An 18,810-nucleotide genomic window follows, 5' to 3' on the forward strand; every position below is an offset into this window, starting at 1 on the left:
TAGTCAAACAATTTATATTTTCACATTTATTTTCCCCTCATCATTGGTTTGTTTTTTATCTGCCTATTATAATAGCAATTTTTATGCGTCAATTTCATTGACATAAAAAAAAACCGGATAATTAGGAAATCTCCATTGTCTTAAAAATCCACTCTCTCGGTTCATTCATTCTCATGTTTCTTATGATGACATTAGGGGAAAGGTAATACAAAGACCTACTCTGCCAGAATCCTGCAGAACTATACATAGCTGAGCTGTCAGTCTGATAAATCCATTAACAGTGACTCTTTAGACTTCATCCTGATAAAAGTTACACTTATTTTGCCAATTACTGATGAAAGCCTATTGAAGGCAATTTATTGAAGCATACTGTCATTATTATTGAATCATTCAATGAGTATGGATGTGTAGGCAGCAAACAAGTGGACAACAATGATACATTTCTGTACATTATACATGTTTGCCTCCTCGGCAATGTGGTTTCAATCCGCTTGTTACCTTGGCTACTAGAATATTTGTGTGTAACGTAATTGCATACAGCATAAATATAAAGGCCTAATACGTAATTCTGAACAATGAAGAGCTGTGGGAAATCTGTGAGAATATGCTGTAGAACGTAACAAGTACTGAATGAATGGAAGGACACGGCTTTTACTAAAGTTTTGCATAGTGAACGCCTTTTTAAAATTTTTATCATATTAACCCTTTGAGGACCAAGCCTAAAATGACCCAGTAGACCACGCAAATTTTCATTTTTGCGTTTTTGTTTTTTCCTCCTCCCCTTCTAAGAGCTCTAGCACTTTCAGTTTTCTATCTACAGGGCCATGTAATGGCTTGTTTTTACAGGAGTAGTTGTACTTTGTAATGGCATCTTTCATTCTACCATATCGTACCATGTATGATGGAACCTCAAAATTATCATTTATGAAGATTTAAATTGGTTAAATAGTAAAAAAGAATGCAATATGGTACTGTTTGGGGGGTTCCTGTGTCTACGTAATGCACTAAACGGTAAAAGCGACATATTACCATTATTCTATAGGTCAGTCCGAACACAACCATATGCAGGTTTACACAGATTTTCTAATGCTATATATTTTTTTTAATGAAATCCTTTTTTTTTCTAAATTATTAATAAAATGGGCCTATTGTGACGCTTATAACGGTTTTATTTTTTCACCTACGGGGCTGTATGTGTTGTCTCTTTTTTCCCCGCTATGATCTCTAGTTTTTATTAATACCATATTTGTGAAGATCGGATGTTTTGATAACTTTTTATTACTTGTTTTTTATATATAATGTAACATATAATGTAATATTTTAAAAGATCAGACAATTACGCACGCTACAGTATATTATATGTTTATCAATTTTTAATATGTTTTATTTATATAATGGAAAAGGGGGGTGATTTTAACTTTTTTGGGGGGGAGTGGCTTTGGGGCAGTGTAATGTTTTTTCCTTTTTTTTTTTTTTTTTTACATATTTAAAGTCCCTTTAGGGACTTTTACATACATTTGTGTGATTATTCACACTGCTCACTGCTATGCCATAGGCCTGTGCAGTCTCAGTGAGCAGATCGCCAATAGGACCGCGAAGAGGCAGGTGAGAGACCTCCGGCGGTCCGTTACAGCGTGATCTCTGCAGCCTGTCATTAACGGTGAGGTGACGGCTGCTCACTGCAGCCGGCCCCCACCTCCTATGAACCGTGCTCCGCTCCGTAGCACGCTTCAGAGGTCAGGGCGTACAGGTACACCAACTATGCTATACTATTTAAGAATTATCTGAACTCTTGCAAATTTGAATTACATAGAAATATAAAATATAGCTATTCTACAAATAGGAACAATATATTATCAATAAGGTTCTGAATTCTCTGTAGATGTAGTGGGCTACTTGTAGAACAGTGGTTTACAACCTACCTGTGTCACCCTTAGCCATCAGGATGTCATTTCAGAAAGACAATATCATTAAAGCCATATTATTCTGTTGTGGAGAATGGAGGGTTGTCAAAGTCTGGCACTGTTCAAAGGAGACATTGTGTAGCTGGCACTGTTTTGTTCAGTTCTGTGTAGCTGGCAGTAAAGGAGAGTACTGTGTGACTTGCTCTACAGGAAAAATGTATGTGGCTGGCACTATTATGGGCAGCAGAAAGGAGTAAATTGATTGTGCCAATTCAATTTCACATAAAAAATGAGTTTGCTAGATTGTGTGTTTTTTCTGATTCAGTTCAGATAATTCAGACATTTAGATGAATCACATGAATTAGGAGAAGGGCATCTTGTCTAGGGCAGAAGACCCTACCTACCCTAGTACCCTGAGAGTCCTAGAGGTAAGTGATAATTGTTGTATACATCTCAGCTTCTACTCACTTCTTTTACTAGCTAGGCTTGGCACCATGCAGGAAATGTGCTCAGCGTACTGTACAGGAACAAGGACTTGTACATTTGACAGAAGTCCCTGCTCCCTTACATACTTTTCTTAGGCAATCTGGTTACTTCCAAATCCATAACAAATCTTAAAGATTTGCCAAATATCACAAAAAAACTTCAATCAATTCACTCATCCCAAATAGGCATCACAGTGTGGCTAAATGAGTTATATTTTATACTGTTCTGTTATATATCTAATGCATGTATTCTGTCCCAGTACAGGGGTCACTAACTTGTTTATCACCTTGAGTAACTGTCAGGTGTCACACCAAGAGCTTAGAGCTGTGATTTTCCACTACAGCCACTAGGTGTCTCATTCTCCCCTGTGCACAGTTGCAGTGTGTAAGGGTTAGCAATTTGTTGTGTTAACCAATCTACGATATCTCTTTCTTTTACTCTTCTCCATTCCTCTCACATGAACCCATAGTTTAGTTCCAGTCAGGAGAGAAAGGACCTGTTACTCTTGAGTAGAGACTAAGAAAACCAGTATGTAGTGCTACGCTTGTAGAATTGGGGTAACCGTGACCTGGGGCAACCCTTGGCCACACCATGGATCTTCTAATTTACCATGGAAGTCTACCTCAACTACTGACTGTTCTTGTACTAGCACATGCTAGCAATTCTATTATTGTATTTTACTGTGTTGCACTGAAGTCCCTACAAGTAAAGATTCAATTCTTGTTCAAACGCTTAATTCAGTTTTCTTACTTGCGCCGCACTTGCACCTGCTTCTACACTTAGTGTTAACCCTTTAAGCACTGGGGGTGGGTCTTGCCACTCCTGTCCATCATGACAATGTTACCCCAAAGCACCAGAGCACACCAGCTGCCATAACATGCACATACAGCACCTGAGGCAGTTACTGTATCTCTAAGGAAGGGACAGTGTACGACCAGTATCATTCCAGTGGTAATAATTATGGTACCTGCTGATGTCTTTTTGCAGGAGGATGTTAGAGAAATTAAGCTCTCACCTATCCATCAGTATGCCATAAAAATCTCAAATTACCTTCCTAATTGAAAGCTATCCTGTTGATATCTGCTGCAGGCTGAACAAAGCTGGGGAGCTTCTCTTGTGGGGTACCAGGCTTCATAAATCTCCTAGTATACTGTTTCAGAAAAAACAATCATATCTTATCAGTATTAGCATTGCCTAGCATGATCTTGGTTTACTCCTAAAGAAGTCCAATGATGGAAAAGAAATAGTAATGCTAATTTGTCCAATGTGATGCTATATGTAAATTATTTTACTATATAAAGTTTTTCTACTTGTAAAATGTGGCCTTTGGCAAAGTCAGTTTCCTATTCATGTTCCTAATATGTTGCTTGTGTAATTCTGGTAAATGGCAAGCACTAGAGATTCAACTGTCTTAACATTTCACCGGTGATCAATCATAAGGGCATGCACCCAAAATGCTAAATTGTTTTCTTGCAGGACTCATAACACTAGATGCTGGCTATGATTCACATACAATGGAAGTGAAGGGAATGACCTTCCTAACCTTCATTCTTACCTGGCTTCATACTTGATTGCTCTGAAAAAAAGTTATTTCTTCTTGCAGCCACAATCATTAAATGCATACATGTGACAATGTTATGTCTGCTTTAAATTGAAAGTCCATTTATAATTTTTTTTAAAACTAATTTTAACAGTAATACCATACTATGCATATTCCTCCTAGAGGTGGCCACAACTCTACAGCAACTATCAGCACTGTTTTAATATGTAGTCGTATTCATCATGTAATAGTAATTTAAAGGGGTTATCCAGCGCTACAAAAACATGGCCACTTTCACCCTAATGTTGTCTCCAGTTTGGGTGGGGTTTTGAAATTCAGTTTCATTGAAGTAAATGGAACTTAATTGCAAACCGCAACTGGAGACAACAGTAGGGGGAAAAGTGGCCATGTTTTTGTAGCGCTGGATAACCCCTTTAAAAGAACTTTATTTGGAACTGTGCACTTTACCATTCCTTTGTTCCTCTCAAAAATGTATGAATGAATTGCCATATACTGTAGGTGTTACTATTCCCCCATGCACACTTACATAGTCAGGCTTATTGATTGTGTGAACAGGGGTGGTTACATGCAGGGCTGTTTAAAGTCATTGGTGGGCACAGTTTGAAGACCTCAAGAGTGCCCCCCACGGTTAAAAGACAAAACAAGACAAAGCAAGAAAAAAACTATTTTATTGACGTAACATTAGTATGTTTTGGCATTGGGCATTTGGCATTGCTTGATAGAACTTATGAGGAAAATGTAGAAGTTTTAAGGCCTAATGACCAGCTAAACTGCAGAGAGATAGGTTGCTCCACAGCATAAGCCTGTGCTGTCTCACCATCTAGATGGCTTAAAGGACAAGTCCCACAAAAAATTTTTTGGGATTACGGATACCGTCCGGGTCTTCTTCCTCCTCGGCATCTTCATAGAAAGTGAATGGGAGAGAAAAGGCTGCTGGTGCACATGTGCACATCCTTTTCATTGGCTGGAGCACATCACATGGCTTCCAGCTTGCTCAGCCCTTGCCCTCAGCCCTTGCCCTCAGCCCTGGCTGAGCTTGCTAGAAGCCATGTGATGTGCTCCAGCCAATGAAAAGGCTGCCGGTGCGCAAGCGCACTGACAGCATTTTCTCTCCCATGGACCCGGAAGTTAGAGACATCGCTGGACGGCGGCAAGACGTGACAAAGACGAGGACGGCGGGCAAATCGAGTGGCGATTGTCACCAGAGGTATGGTGAGTATGGTGTCTGTTTTTTGTTTTTTTCCGAAGTCCCGTGGGAGTTGTCTTTTAATGGCAAGATTACCAATCCCCCATAAATTAGGGCAGTCTGTAAACTTTTGGCCAATGTCCACATTAAAAGAAAATAACAAGCTTGATGATAATGCAGTAGGTTACTACATAGTATATTCTGCATTCCTGTAAAAGCTTGGCCCTATTAAATGGTTTTTAGTGGAGTTACACCAGCTTAAAATTTTTTTAAAATTTAGAAAGCCTATTGAGATCTTACACTATTTGACCTTTAGACGCAAAAAGGTTCTAAGGTATCTCTTTGATATTTATGCTTAAAGCGAACCAATCACCCAGATCCTCAAGATACTGGCAGCGACAGGAAGATCTGCTAAAACACTCCCTCACCAACCAGGAACTAGTCATCTGGGCCGTGACTAGTAACAGCTTTCTGCCTGTCAGCACACTCTGCAGGATGATTGACAAGAAATGTTAGAAGCCTCTTTTTCTGTCAATTATCCTGCAGAGCGCACTGACAGGAAGGGGCTAGTCACGGCCCAAATGCACGTGCGCCTTATTAAAAGACTTGAACAGGACACATTGGGCAGGACACACGTTTTAGCAGATCTTCTGGGCGCTGCTAGTGGCATTACCCAGAAAATCTGGGTGATTAGTTTGCTTTAAGGCAAAATAATTTTTATAATAGCCATGAAAATAGCTATGAAAAAAGACTAATGTAATGGTGTTCACATACAGGGCAGATGAAATATTATTTCTCTGATTTCTCTTTCCTGTGAGCAGGCATCATTTACCAATATGTATGTTACAATTGAAATAATTTCTACTGAAATTAAACACAGATATTGGAAATGCTAGGTGGTCTCTAGATACCTCTGACTGTGCTAATCTATAAATTGGAGTTGACTGACCTTATGTTCATCAGTACTCTCCTATGGTTTGATCTGAAGAAGCGCACTGAGCCACAAATTCTGAATTAAATATGAATCCGAACAGCCAGGAGGTGGTAAAGATTAGCCTGTTTTCTGATTCAGCACATGTATAACTGATCCATTAATTCACATCAAATATTGGCTTGTTTCCTATGTTTGAGATCCTTCTTAAAGATCACTTGGGAAGAAGGCTTTTATATTCAGCAAAGGCAAAAAAAAAAACCCTTAAAATACTTATTTGTGTAACTGTCTCTCATATGTGTCCTTTTTTAGAGGAACAGTCCTTTTTTTTTTTTTTTTTTTTTTACCTTACCAATGTCTCCCTTTTCTTATAAAATGGGCACTCTCTGGAGGATGGAGTATTAAGATTTCATTAACTAAATATTGTCCTCCTGTTTCTTATTTAGGAAAATGTTGCTATAAGATGCTGATAAGTTTTCATAGTTGAATTTTTGTTAAAGAGTTAATAAAAATAAATGATAAAAAAAAAGCATAAAACAACCTTTATATAATAATTTTCAAAACAGTAAAAAGAACTCTTCCGGCACTATATCTCCCAGCTTCACATGTAAAAATGTAGTCCTCAAGCAGTCTAAAAATGCACTACGCTTTAATCCCCAAGTCGCTCAGTCACTCAGGTAAAAGCCAATATGGCACTCACCGAGATAAAAATTTTGAAGACGTTTGTTAGAACCACAAGACCATGTTAACAGGAATGCAGCCCTGGGTGAAAGTCGTTTCAAGGCAATGCAAAATCCTCTTGGTTAACCCCTTGCCGCAAAATAACGTTCCTGGAACATCATGCTGTCCCTGCCTTCCCCCGCTGTCCCTAGCAGCAATTGGGCAGCCTCCTTCTGCTGCAACTGCTAGGGGGGGGGGCAGTTAACCCCAAAGGCGCCGCTGTCCATGTGACTGCAACGTCCAAGGGACTGCAACGTCCATGGGGAATCCAGAGGGAGATCCACTCCCTCCGACCCCCCTTCACCCCCCAGAGCGGTGCAAGTGATCACACAGCTCGGGGGGGGGGGGGGGGGTACCCATAGCAACCTAGACACTGCCCAGTGCGTCTGGGCTGCTATGGTTATAAGGATCAGGCCTCGGCAATCTCAAGTCTTCCCATACTTATCAACTGCTGTATGTACTCCAGAAACTTTTTTCATTTTGGTCTGACACAGTGCTTTCTGCTGTCATCTCTGTCTGAGAAAGGAACTGTCCAGAGCAGAAAATTCCTATAAAAAACCTCTCTAGCTCTGGACAGTTCCTGTTTCGGACAGAGAGGTCTGCAGAGAGCACTGTGTCAGACTGAAAAAACAACAACAACAACATTTCCTGCCGAACATACAGCAGTTCATAAGTATGGTAAGACTTGAGATTTTTAAAAAGGAGTGAATTATAAATTAATATAACTTTCTGAAACCAGTTGATTTGAAAGAAAAAGATTTCCACTTTAACCCATAGCTGCACCAGGACGTTATTTAACGTCCTCGTGCCGCTATGGGAGTTCAGAGGGGGGTCGCGCGGCGACCACCCTCTGAACTGCCGCGATCCCGGGTGCCGCGAGTAGCCCGGGCTCGCGGCTATTAGCGGGCACGGTCCGATCGCCGTGCCCGCTAATTAAGTACTTAGAAGCAGCTGTCAAAGTTGACAGCTGCTTCTAAATACTTCCTGATATGCATCCCTGGTGGTCTAGTGGGGGGATCGCCCCCCTGCGGCGCGATTGCGGGGGGGCGATCCCTGCATCCATACCGGGCCGGGGTCTGCTCCGTAATGGCGCTGATCCCGGCTCGGCATTCTATTGCTTTTGGCTGCAGCAGCCAAAAGTAATAGAACACCGATCTCATGGATTCATGCAGTATAACTATACTGCATGGATCTCTATGAGAGATCAGAGTGCATATACTAGAAGTCCCCCAGGGGGGCTTCTAGTATATGTCTAAAGTAAAAGAAAAAAGTATTTTTAATAACACAAAACCCCCTCCCCTAATAAAAGTCTGAATCACCCCCCTTTCCCCATTTTATAAATAAAAATAAATAAATTAATTAATAAACAAACATGTTTGCTATCGCCGCGTGCGTAATCGCCCGAACTATTAATTAATCACATTCCTGATCTCACACGGTAAACGGCGTCAGCACAAAAAAATCCCAAAGTGCAAAATTGCGCATTTTTGGTCGCATCAAATCCAGAATAATTGTAATAAAAAGCGATCAAAAAGTCATATATGCGCAATCAAGGTACCGATAGAAAGATCACATCATGGCGCAAAAAATGACACCTCACACAGACCCATAGACCAAAGGATAAAAGCGCTATAAGCCCGGGAATGGAGCGATTTTAAGCAACGTATATTGGTTAACAACGGTTTGAATTTTATACAGGCCATCAGATACAATATAAGTTATACATGTTACATATCGTTTTAATCGTAACGACTTGAGGAACATGCATAACAAGTCAGTTTTACCCCAGGGCGAATGGCGTAAAAACACATTTCCCCCAAATAAAAGAAATGCGTTTTTTTTTTTCAATTTCACCACACATATAATTTTTTTCTGGTTTCCCGGCACATTTTAGGCAAAAATTACATCTGCCTTAGCAAAGTACAATTAGTTGCGCAAAAAATAAGGGCTCATTTGGGTCTCTAGGTGGAAAAATGCAGGCGCTATGGCCTTATATACACGAGGAGGGAAAAACGAAAACGCAAAAATGAAAACTGGCTGTGTCCCCTAAGGGTTAATGCAAAAAGAATAAAACCACATTGCAGCAATCTTTCAGGTCAGTAGATTTTGGAATCCAGGTTGATGAAAAAAAGGATAAAATGGAGGACTTGTATTACTGTTATATTAGCCTGATGAAGGCTCCATTGTAATATGGGGCTGAAACAATAAATCACATTTGAGTAGCTGACCCTCAACAAGTCTCAGCATGAGATGCAACACGTAGGGTGTTTGTGGGCAGCAACACTTTCTCTTCCCACCCCACCTCAACATGGTGATATCTGTTTATATTTCTGTGTATTTCTTGCAGATAACTGCCTTGATTTACTTTGGCACTTTACTTTTGTTTACATGCTGTGTACACTTCTTTACTTGCACTACTAGCACTTGGCACTTAAAGGTTGATTGTGTATGATATGCATGTTTTCTGCCATAATACCATTGTGATATCAGCTCCATATAGGGTGGTTCGACTGCATTAGCCAACTTGAAGGCCTTTGAGACTGACTGTATTGTTACAGACTGTATTGAGCTTATAGACTTGTGTGGCTTTTTTGTCATTAACCTTTTTATAATAAAGATACAGTGGTACCTTGGTTTTAAAGTAACTTGGATTGAGAGTTCTTTGCAAGAAGAGTTTTTGAAAACTGTAACTTGGATTAAGAGCATTGCTTTGGTTTAAGAGCTCCCTGTATTGAATAGGAGGGGGAGTGAGGAAGGGGTACGGTCTGCATAGCGGGGTCTACAGCAGTGTACTCTGCCCCAGGATGCCTCCCTTACCGTCGAAATCAAAGGAGATCCTCTTCAGGCTGGGGCTTGCATCAGGGGACAGGACTGTGGAGGTAATCTCTTCATAGCTGTAACCTCTCTCTCCCCGGACAGAGAGTGCTGCATGTATGTGCCCACATATGTCCTGCTCATTCCTCCATGCTCCCTACAGTCTCTGTCAGCCCTTGTGTTTCCCATCCTCTCCAATCCTGTTGTAATGTGCCTGCACTTACATTCAGCTATACACACTACTGCTATAATGTGCCTGCACTTACTCTCAGCTATACAAACTACTTCAATGTGCCTGCAGTCACACTCAGCTATACACACTGCTGCTATAATGTGCTTACACTTACACTCAGCTATACACACTGCTGCTATAATGTGCCTGCACTTACACTCAGCTATTCACACTGCTGTATATTCTCTGTCACTGTCCTCCTGCACAGCTCTGTGATTCTCACTTCCTAATTGGTCCATTCTCCATTGCTGTCATGTGACCACAGAGACATCTGACAGCAGCCCTGCTCCTCTCTTCTAGCCTGTTGTACTACACTACTGCATTATGGTGATCTACAGCTCCATCCTGTATCTACAAACTGCTGCTGTTTCTTCAGGTTTATGCAGTTACTATACATAATACACCACATGCTGATTGCTATACTGTACAGTAACTTATAATAGGACATATTCAACTGTTTCTAAATGCACCCAGGTGTGTGTTCTGTTGCTTTGCTTTTGGGTTAAATCCTGGCCATCTAATAATAACTGTATAACTGTACAGATGTCATGTCTATTCTTGGTGCACATATTGAGTATAATTTACTATACCGGTTCCTGGCTAATGGCTGTCCAGCCCTTTACTGACAATATAAGGATACAGATGCCGTCACTTATATCAGACGCTTACCACCTTACAGCCTTACAGTCTCAAGCTCTCTAAATATATGGAGTCGAGATATAATATTCTTGCATTGACGGCATGTTATGAAATAGTATCAAATAACAAATAACATTCCTATGGAGCGTTTTTGATTTCCAAGGATTAGTAACCCTTTTTGACAGACACTCTGTAATGACTGTTTCCATCTTTATTTCAGAGTACTGTACCTAGCTGCTTAATAAAGCTTTGCTGGTAACATGAGGATTTACAGGCTGTCAATTAATAGGACTTTTAATAAAACAAGCCAAGGAACACATTCATTTGCACAGCCTGAACATATGTATGCCTTGTGTACCCTGAAGATTCTTAAATCAAAGAATGCCTTTTAGCAATCCCACATGCTCGCTTACTGCCATTTAAGCTCTGCATTTCCACAGGGGAAGAGTCTTTGCAGCAAGAAATAATTTCATGCACCACTGCAATCTCTTGAAACTAATTTAACATCCTATTTGTTGCTGCAGTCCTTTGTTTCCAAACATTTTACAGTCCAGTCTCCCAGCATGCACCATTTTTTAATTTACAAAGACAAGAATTTTAACCAGTAGTATCCACAATTCTGCTAATTACTATTATGATTTCCACATTTATGATGCTGTATCCTAACGTGACATATAGTCATTCCAAACATTTTCACATACTGCATGATTTGCCTGAAGCTTGAATTTCTCAGTGCAAACATTTAATTGTACTCTGGGGTATAATTTAAAACCTATGCAATTTACTGAATTTATTAAAATGTAAATGAAATCTACAGGAAAATAAATGTCCCTCTTGGCGATTAATAATATGGAAGTGTAAGAATCAATATACCATCACAATCTTCTATGTTTATTACTAGGAAAAGAGCTCTACGTTACAAGATACAATGGGACAATGAACTGCCAAATTACCTTAATATATAAATATGCAATCAAGATGAACCTGTGATCCAGCTTTGTCACTAAAACAACCGAGAGAAACAAAAAAAAATTGCATAGGCCCATAGTTAGCTAATTTACCATGGGCCCCAGCTACCACCCAAAGCTCAAATGAGCTTAAAGGGGTTATCCAGAGAAGATAAACTGGTGTCAGAAAGTTGCACAGATTTGTAATTTACTGCTATTTAAATATCTCAACTCTTCCCATACTTATCAGCTGCTGTATGTCCTGCAGGAAATGTTTTCTCTTCAGTCTGACACAATGCTCTCTGCTGACATCTTTGTCCAAGACAGGAACTGCCCAGAGCAGCAGCAAATCCCCATAGAAATCCTCTCTTGCTCTGGACAGTTCCTGTCTCGGTCAGAGAAGTCAGCAGAGAGCACTGTCTAAGGCTTTGTTCACACTGCGTACTAGCCCGGCCACATTTTGTACGCCGCCGTACATGTGCGGCTGAAACTACGGGCGTGGGAGAAATAGACATGTGGCCGAATGCATATGAACCGCGAACATACACCCGCAGTACAGTTATGCTTCCCTAGCTTGTTTCGAAGCGATCTGAGGCAGGTCATTTACTTGGAAATCTTCGCCCAGCCCAATAAAACTCACAGAACCTTTTGGATCGAAAAATCAAGTTCAATTTGGCTGAAATAAGTACTCCGTATGGGACCGCATTGAAATCCACGGCCGTGAGTTTCAACATTTCCGTCCTCAAACAATGGTCACATTAACCTCAAAACTATGGGCGAATATTCGCGGTTCGCACTACGGCCGGAAACATACGCAGTGTGAACATAGCCTTATGGTGCGTTTACACTGGCAGATTTATCTGACCAATTTTGGAAGCCAAAGTCAGGAATGGACTTGAAAAGACAGGGAATCTCAGTCTTTCTTTTATGACCTGCACCCTGTCTATAGTCTGTTCCTGCCTTTGGCTTCAAAAATCTGTCAGATAAATCTCTCTGTGTAAACGCACCAATATGCTACGTTTACACGGAACGAATATCGAGCGATTTTTCGCAATAACAATCGAATTCGAACGATAATCGTACGTGTAAACGCGGCGAATGATCGATAAATCGTTCATTTTGATCTTTTAACATGTTCATAAATCGTCGTTCGTCGTTCGCAAAAATTTCTCCGATCGTTCTGTGTAAACAGTCGTCGCGCGATAGTCCGGCCGCCCGCCGGGCCATCGGGCCAATTATCGCTCTGTGTAAACTTAGCATAAGGGTCCATTTACACAGAAAGATTATCTGACAGATTATCTGCCAAAGATTTGGAGCCAAAACCAGGAACAGACTATAAACAGAGACCAGGTCATAAAGGAAAGCCTGAGATTTGTCCTCTTTTCAAATCCATTTCTAGCTTTGGCTTCAAATCTTTGGCAGATAATCTGTCATATAATCTTTCTGTGTAAATGGACACTAATGCTAAGTTTACCTGAGGCGATTATTGGCCCGATCGTACGATTAACGATTTCGAAGTAACAATTTTTTTTATAACGATCAGCCTTTAGACGGTACGATATATCGTACGGAAATATCGTTTTGCAATCGCGCGCCCGCAGCCCGGCCCGCCCGCAGCCTGCCCCCCCGCTCAACCGCAGCCCCCTGCGCCGCCCCGATCGCCACCCCCACCGCTCCAATCGCCACCCGCTCCGATTGCCACCCGCGCCACTCCGATCGCTACCCCCGCCGCTCCGATCGCCACCACCGCTCCTCTTCAGCACTGATTGGCTGAAGGGGAGCCGTTTGAAATTCCCGGCTCCCCTCTTCAGCCAATCAATGCAAGGCAGCACTGATTGGCTGAAGGGGAGCCGTTTGAAATTCCCGGCTCCCCTCTTCAGCCAATCAGTGCTGCCGTGCGGAAATCGGAGCGGCGAGGGTGGCGATCGGAGAGGCGGGGGGTGGCGATCGGGGCAGCGGCGGCAGGGGTGGCGATCAAGCTGGCGCAGGGGGCTGCGGATGAGCGGGAGGCCCGGCGGCGGGCAGGGCTGCGGGCGGCCGGACTATCGCGCAATGACTGTTTACACGTAACGATCGGCGAATTTTTTGCGAACGACGAACGAGGATTTATGAACATGTTAAAAGATCAAAATGAACGATTTATCGATCGTTCGCCGCGTTTACACATACGATTATCGTTCGAATTCGATCGTTATCGCGAAAATTCGCCCAATAATCGCTCCGTGCAAACTTAGCATAAGACTGAAGAGAAAACATTTCCTGCAGGACATACAGCAGCTGATACGTATGGGAAGACTTGAGATTTTTTATTCTAAGTAAATTACAAATCTATATAACTTTCTGAAACCGGTTGATTTGAAAGAAAAAAAATAAAAAAAGATTTTTTTGCTGGATAACCCATGAGATAAATAGTTCCCATACTTTTATAAGGGATCTTTATAGGGAAGTTCTATAAATACTGATGCATGGTGTGGGCAGAGATCCAGTATCTCTTACTTATGCTTAACGCTTAATTAATGCTTACTAATGTTTTCTTACTAGAAGACTGTTGTCATTTTTTAACCCTTTCGGATACCCTTTCTGATATGACACTCTGAAAAAACACTTGCTGCCTGCAGAGCCAGCACCATTAGCAGCTGGTGTCAGCTGGAACATCTGGTGTATTGCTATTGCAGACAGAATCAAAGATCATTGCAATCTCAGCCATTTAACCCTTCAGAGTCCATGATCAATAGCAATCACTGCATAAGCAGTGATCCTCTGACACTTCATTGTCCCACCTGATGCAATCCCAGAGTTTTAACGAGTTGTTACAGCAGCCAGAGCCCTAATGAAGGCCCCAAGGTCTACCTTCTTTATTCTTCTATTCAGTTTTTGGTCGAATAAAATGTCTGTTATTATTATGCTTGCAGTAGTATTGAATGAGTGACCAAAGAAAGTGTTTTTTTTAAAAGAGTGTTTCAAAAAGTGTTTTTTTTAATCTTTCTTACATAGTTTTTTACAGTAATAATAACAAAAAATTAAATCATTATATTCATATTTTATCTGTAAAGTATAAACATGTTAGGTGGAGTTTCAAAAGTTCGGATCAGCAGGTCCACAAATTGGCGTAAAAATGGGGTTCGTCCTTAAACGAACTAAGCTAAAACAGCTAATTTTTTCAGCTACAATAGTGGGAGTATAAGGGTTTTTTTGTATAAAATGCACATTTTTTCCTGCCAAATAAGTGCTTTTTAATGACCTATTGACTTCAAACAGAGAATCTGCAATAACGTAACTTTTAAAGCTATGCTTAAAATTAAGTGACGTGATTTTCCAGGAGGACTTCTGCTTGTTCCAAACATTAAAAAATGCTTTTTTTATAATCCTTACAGAGCAATACTGTAGTAGGAGGCAGAAAGTAGTGGTAAAAATGGTCTCAGTATCCTCACAGGGCCAATTGCACCTTAAGAGTTTTGCCCATGTTAGCCAAAGTGTAAGTGACCCCATAGGGCAAAGGAGAGAAAGTTAATGGTGGAAGCAGTAGCTGCACTGTCATTGACCCAGTAGGACTTAGAATAGGCAGTTGATGGTGGTAGCAGTAGGACATTGGTGGATCACTGACATAATGACAACTGGTATGCTGCCAAACATGTTTTTACTAATGAACTGAAAATGTAACCAGACTGGTGATTCAAAGAGTTAACTAAACTAACAGCAGTGTATCACTGATGTACAAGCATTGGTATTATGCTGCTAGACATAGGTTGATGAAAAAGACTGTGACCTGAGGATGTGACCTGACTGGTGAATCAAAGGGTTCAATGAAAGCGGCAATGATGGATCACTAACGTACATTCACAGGTATTATACTCCCAAAGACAATTAGATACAAGGTTTGAGGATGTAACCTGACAGGTAAATCAAAAGGGTAAAATCACAGAGGAGATCTGTAGACAGCAATTTTCAAGCTAGACAGATTCCACTGCTACTTTTCTAACAGTTTCCTCTATGTATCCCTTCTACTCAATACAACTTCTATAACTGTGCCTCTCCCCGACTCTCCCTTTTTTTCTCTGAATGTGTTTTTTTTCTACTGAACTCTTTTTTTTCCCCGACTCTCTTTTTCCCCTGAATCTCCCTGACTGCCGTTTTACTACCTGCTTCTTCCTATTTACTCCCTCACTTTCCTTTTTTCTGTTGCCTCTAATTAGCTCTCTGTTTCTCTTTCTCTATCAATACTGTAAAAGTTTGTGTTGAGAACCCGAGTAGAACGGCGGGCTGACAAAGTGGTCCTGTAAAAAAAAAAAAATAAATATAAAAAAAAAAAAAAAAAAAATATATATATATATATATATATATATATATATATATACTGTATATATATATATATATATATATATATATATATATATATATATATATATTACAAACTTTCAAAAAATGTTGTTTGTTCCTATAGTAAATATTTTGCAAAGTTTGTAATGAATCTTGGTTCAGGAAGTTCAGTTTGTTCATCTCTAATGGTATGCAACGATATATAACCCACTTGGCAAATGGTGTATATACTTGGTATCACCATAATCACCCCAATTTGCAGCATTAAGTTAACTGGTTATTTATACTGCATGGGGAATGCCATAAAACAGAAATTCAACAAATAACCCAGAATAATTGCTGTTTGTCTTCTCTATTGATTATGCTTTAAGGATATGTGTCATTTTTCCTACTTAAATATACATGTGTAGAGTATGAATTTAGTTACTACTCTGATGCTACCCTTTGGGGTTTGAATAGAATAGCGCAGACTGTACTATTTCATTCAGCTGGATTCAATTAAAAAAATTGGGATGCGCTACAGGTCCTAAGAACAAAGTTTTATAGAAAGCAATGTTAACCTTTTCACAACCGTGCGTCATTAATGCCTCAATGCCCAGGTCATTTTTGGACATCAGCTTATGGGATCATAATTATCCGTAGTTCTGCCCCCTCTTCCCTGCCCCCTGCCACTGTTAGAATCTTGTAACAGCGGCAGGGAAGAGAGGGGAGGGGGAAGAGCTCATGGACACGCACCACGCCTGCCTTACCTCCCTTTCCGCTGGCCTCTGTAGCTAGAAACTAGCTTTCGGTTTCCACGAATTCCAATCGGACTCTGCAAAAGTTGGTAAAAAATACTAGCACATTTTGTATATTTTACATGTACATTTTGTGCAAAAATGCATTTTTTTTATTTTTATTTTTTTACAAAATTAGGCTATTTTTATGCCAGAAAACATGCAAGCCTTCATAAATTCCCCCAGCATTTTACTTAAAAAACAGCGGTGAAGTGCCAGTAAGAAAAAAAATGCACAGAAGTTTAAAAATATTTTCTGTGGTCATCTTGTTCAGTAACTTATGTTTTGAAAAACCACACACTTGCAACAAAAACAAAAAATAAAAATTAATTTATTTTTTGGCATTTTTCTTCATTTTACATCTGAATTTAGCAAATTTTGTGACACGTACCAGCCACGGCTGCAGCAGCAGCTTTATACCAGAGAAAAGTACCTCCAGGATTAATTTTCCAAGATATAAAGCTACTGCAGTAGCCAGGGTGCATGTGTTCCGCGAGCTGCACAGCAGCTTTATGCAGTGCTGCAGGGAACCAAATCAGCCCAATTGGGCTGATTGGTTCCCTCTCAGCATTCAGAACACCTACTATATACTACAAAAATTGAAAAGATGTATTAAAAAAAAAAAAAAAGATGTATTAGAGGGTTTTTAAAAATTACTTGCATGCATTTGGTTCAAAAAAACTAAAATATGGCTTATCCTCAGCACAGCAAACTTGTGTGCGATATGTGGTTTTGTATATTTGCCCCTGTCTGAACACCATGGTGGAGATTTATCAAACATGGTCAAAAGTGAAACTGGCTCAGTTGCCCCTAACAACCCATCAATCAGATTCCACCTTTTATTCCTCACAGACTCTTTGGGAAATGAAAGGTAGAATCTGATTGGTTGCTAAGGGCAACCAAGCCAGTTTCACTTTACACCATGTTTGATAAATTTCCCCCCATATTTTTTAATAAATTTACACCAGACAAGTTGCATTAAATATTAGTAAGCCTCTTTAATTTAGCCTTTAATCTCCAGCTCCCTTTCACATACCATTAATAAACCTTTGCCATAACCCTTTTTCAGACCTTTTCAAAACTGTAGTATAGTAAAATGTGTCTAACACGCAAAGTGAATATGGAATGGTTGGTGCGAGTAATGCTCGCCCACTATGTACTTTCTTAAAAATCTGGAGGCACACAGAGGTAATTGCTAAATTTACATGAAATAAACAATATATCTACTGTTTTCTTCTTTCAGAACTAAACATATCTCAAAGAAAGAAGAGCAAAAGGCATCAGCATAATAAAGGCAAAAACAAATACTAGGCGTGTTAGTTCTTGAGAGCGATACAGTTAATCAAGAGGCACGACCATTTCATTAAAAAGGATTAGTAGATCTCAATTCTCCTGCACATAATTCCACTTATGAATGATCAGAAGGCAGTAAAACAAAGATTGCTAATTTATAAATCAGATGGTAGTTTCTAATCAAAGTAAAGTGGATATGCTACAGCATCAAATGTCTAATTGCCCATTAAATTGCAGGCGCACAAGTGCCCAAAATGTCTAGAAAATGCCAGGAATTACTAATTTATTAACTAATTTTGCATGTAAAATATTTTTGCCTATATTAATAGTAGGGTAAAAGAGAAAGACTGATGGCTCTCTTTTTTAGATTGTAAGCCCTCGTGGGCAGGGTCCTCTTCCCCCATGTACCAGTCTGCCATTTGCCTTTATGTAATGTGTTTTGATCTTGTAATGTTCCTGTTTGTTACCCATATCTATTGTATAGCCCTCTGGACTTAAGGGCGCTTTATAAATAATAATAATAATAATAATAATAATAATAATAATAATAATAATATATTATTATTATTAATTTACAAAACTTTTCAGAACTTACAGTTCTTGAAAAATAATCAGAAGGAAGAAGTAGTAACCTTAAACCCATCAGCGACTTATGATCAAGAGTTTTAAACCCCTGTTTAAAGGGGTTTATTTAAAAAAATTACTAAATAGAAGACATAGCATAAAGTAACAAAAGAAGCTATAGTTGATTGATCTAAAGATCTGTAGTGATTTATATCTGATAAATAGCAGGGGAAAGCACATAACGAGTGGGACACAGCAATATGCTTGTGGCGTAACAAGTTCTAAATGACAGTATTGATGACAACAGGTCAAAGAGGAGCAAATTGCAGTTCATAGGCCTCCCAGAAGAAAGACCACATGGATCAGCTATATGTAAGCAGGTCCTGCAAGTGCTGGGTGTACAACAAGCTAAGAAAGTGGAAAGGGAAACACAGAGTAGG

Source organism: Dendropsophus ebraccatus, chromosome 10 (assembly GCF_027789765.1).
Source record: "Dendropsophus ebraccatus isolate aDenEbr1 chromosome 10, aDenEbr1.pat, whole genome shotgun sequence".
Classification (NCBI taxonomy): domain Eukaryota; kingdom Metazoa; phylum Chordata; class Amphibia; order Anura; family Hylidae; genus Dendropsophus; species Dendropsophus ebraccatus.